We start from the raw sequence: 3,760 nt of genomic DNA, 5'->3' as shown, positions 1-3,760 counted from the left end.
ACAAGTTATGGATGGCCAAAATAAATACAATCGGATCAGTGTTCAAAGTTCATGGTGCAGCTGTTTAAAGAAGTCATTAAAAGTTTGGAAATAAAGCAGTTTAAGTCATCAGCCTACCATCCTGAATCGCAGGTGCTTTGAAAATATGGCATCAAACGTTGAAAACTATGATGGAGGCTTTTGGTCAAATCAATCCACAAGATTTGGGCGGGGAATTTCCATTCTTGTTATTTTCCATTAGTGAAGTTCCGAATGAACCACGTGGAGAAAGTAATTTTCAATTAACCTATGGTCATGAATTAAGGGGGCCACTGAAGTCGATTCAGAAGTAATTAGTGGGTAAAAATTCGGAGATTACTTGCTTGGGTTATGTGAAAAGCTTCACAGAATGATTGTACAGAGCACATGAGTCAGCAAAGTAAGATTTAAAATACCACAGCAGCTGATGAAGGTGAAGGCAGATAAGAGAGTGTTAGGGGGATGAAAGTAAGTAAGAATTTGGTAAGGGGGAATTTATTGCAAATAAATGAATTACTTAAAATCTCCAGGCGACCAGGGCTACCTAGCACATTAACAGTTACAGGTTATCAGATGAACCTTGCACAGCCTTAGGGCCTGTAAGCAACAGAAAGGCTTTGGAGCAGGACTTTATTCAAAGCATAGGAAATAACAGCTAAGATTAAGTGTGCTCTTAAACAGATAGGTGAAGAACATATGGTCCTAGCTTAGATAGGAGGGAAAGTCTCTGACTGGGTGAAAATAAGAATATATGATGAATGTTACCAGATATGTCTGTTTAATGTAAACCTATATGATGACGAGATCAGAATCTGGAAAATGCTCTTGTATGTGACCAAGATATGTTAAACACCTGTAATTTAGCAGAGTGCTATCTCAAGCTGCATTGACATGGTTCTCCCCTTGCAATTGCTCGAATAAACAATCGTGACCTGTACCTAAAACTCCTGTGGTCCGTTTGTCAACGTGACTACAACAGCTTGGCGTATTCGGCAGGATACTCGGATTGGACCCTCGGGACGGCACTGAATAGTGGGTGAGTATATTTCATTTACCAGTCGTAGTTAGTGCAGTAAGCTTACCAGAGTATGATCCGGCCGAGTATCAAATAATCAGGAGGAGGACTCAGGACAGGATAGAGATAGGAGACGCTGAGGTAGGGAGGGGATCACCTCAGGCGGGCTAGCAATACCGAAGCCGTGCAGGAAGGCCAGACCCCAGTGAAATAAGTGAAAATGCAAATGCCGCAAGAAATTAACTTGTTCAGGCCGCGCGAACGTACCATGCAGAGGTAGACGGGAATAAGAATAGAATGCAGTCAGGAATAAAAAATAGAGCTATGGAACTCGACTCGGGAGCCGCAGACTCCACTACAAAGTTCATAGTGGAACAACAGTCAAGATTAATCACAAAAATGCAGAAGTAGGGGTGGGGTCCACAGAGTACCCCCGGAGAACAAAAGCAGTGGTGGATAGAGCAGAAAATGGATAAAGAAAATTAAGCGTTGATGGTTATTATTACCTTGCTGTGTTGTGTTAACGAATTAATACTAAGTTCCAGTCGATTAGAGAGAGAGAGACAAAGTCAGATTGAGGACAGATCAGAACAATAGTGGCAGCTTGTAGTGATACTGATCAAGAGGAGAAGAGCTCCGAAGGAGATAGCTAAGAGGGAGTTGAGACTGCCCCACCGTAGCTGTAGAATCACTTGGCCCTTGTCGCATTAACTGTTTGGAAAAGTAAAGTCAGGTAAGGCGAATTAAAAACCGAAGGGAGAAAGGAGGCTGAGAAATAGGGGAGAATGAGGAGGTTGAGAGTGTTATGGAGAAATTTAAGCACGTACCATTCAACCTGGGGAGAAGCAGGTTTTGCTGAAAGCACTGCTGAGACTTAAAACTCGGCGTAGCAACCCAGATTTTTGGACTAAACGGCGGGAAATGCAAGATTTCCAAGCAGTGCACCCCCTTGAGACCCACATACTTGTGAAGGTGAAATCCCCAGGGGATATTTGGGGAAGATTGCCCCTCCAGTTTAGAAGTAGGCGAAACTTGGGGACGTCCCAGATCGGGAGAAGACAACTACCTGCACAGGGACTTTGAGGAGACAGTTAAGGAAGCCTTGGGGGAGGGAGAGACGAATTGGGGTTGTATAACGTCCGTCGTAGAGACTAAGGGTCAGTCCATAATGGACTATGCAGAGTGCAATTCGGAGCGTATTAACAGTTTTCAGGACAAACGCATCCCGTGCGGGATGACGAGATTTTCCTGAAAATGTGGAAGGGTGATTGGGAGCCGAACGGTGCGCTAGTAAATTTTCTGTAACTTAAAAAAATGAATTGATCTAAGTTACAGGAGCTGCTTATGCTAAAGAGAGAGAAAGAGAGAAAATGGGGGTGCCCCTAGCGAGTAAATAAGCACTGACAGGCAGCAGCAGTGGAAATGTGAGCTTTTGTCAGTTTGATGGTCCCAATATGTGGAGCCTTCAAGATCCTTTTATTTCCGCCACTGCTATTTGAAGTTTCGTTTAGAATATGAGAGTTGTAATTCGTTAAGTTAAGGATACAGAAATATAAATACATAGCTCGAAATATAAGTTTGTTTGTGTGCAAGGAAGCATTTGTATGTGAGAGTTAACGTGTTTTCTTCCGTAAATTGTAATTTGTTTGTGTAGCTCAGCACTTTAGGGTTGAAGTCCTCATGCTGCATTGAAGGAGAAATATAATGAAACATTCCAAAAATTTGAATATAAGGTTTGAGTTGAGGTTTCTGTCAAAAAGAAATCGCAATTTGAAGGTATCATGAAGAAAAACAGGGTTAGATGAACCAACGTTTGTAGCGCCGCCTTACAAACTATTATCACCAGCTTCCAAGTTGATTGGGATAGATACATATCAGTTGCATTAACTCATACGAGTTAGTATTCTTAAATTCTGAGGGGAAATATTGCCTGAAGTTCAAGGGATTCTTGGAAAACCAAAAGGCGTAAACATAAGGTCTAAGTGGTCGCAATAGATAAACGAGGTTTCTTTTGAAGAGATGAATTAAATATGAATGGAAATATGCATCTCAATAGCGCTGTAATTTCAAGTTGGGACAAGACTTGAGGTGTAAAGCTCAGTGTAGTTTAGATGATTAGCTTTGAATAACTAGGGTGCTATCTAAGATAAAGAATGTTTAGATAAACATATGGGAATTATAACTTGGATAGAAATCAATGCACATAAGAAAGAGGTTGTTTTAATTTTGATAGAGAAAATTACATTTCCTACAACGTTTAAAATTTGGCTTTTGGTTCCTGAAAATTTCTCAAAATGGTATTTTCATTTTAAAAGGTTTGACAACAATTGGCACTGATTCAAATGCTACAAGCTACAAGCTACAAGTCTGTTCGAAAAATATGAAGCTAAGCTCAAGACCTTGAAAAAGTTTGGCAGAAGTCCAATTTTTGGCCGAGTTAATTCTAAAGAAATGGGTCAGAAACAATTTAGTGGGTTATCTCTGAGACAATAAAATGTTGTTGAGAAGATAGTGAACATGTCAGTGCCTGATTTCTGTTTTAAAACTGTCATTAGAATACTTTATTTATTTTAAAGTCTCTCCAGGCATCCTCAGCAAGATAAGATGGTACCTGTTGCATGTGTAAAATGTCATGAGGAAAGTAGGAGTGAGATTTACGGAAAGAGGACACCGTAAGCGAACTTTTTTAAGGGAATTTAATTTGATAATCTGACCATCAACTGAGAC

Source organism: Cetorhinus maximus, chromosome 35 (genome assembly GCF_964194155.1).
Source record: "Cetorhinus maximus chromosome 35, sCetMax3.hap1.1, whole genome shotgun sequence".
In the NCBI taxonomy this organism is placed as follows: Eukaryota; Metazoa; Chordata; class Chondrichthyes; order Lamniformes; family Cetorhinidae; genus Cetorhinus; species Cetorhinus maximus.
Note: the sequence above shows the minus strand (reverse complement) of the source record.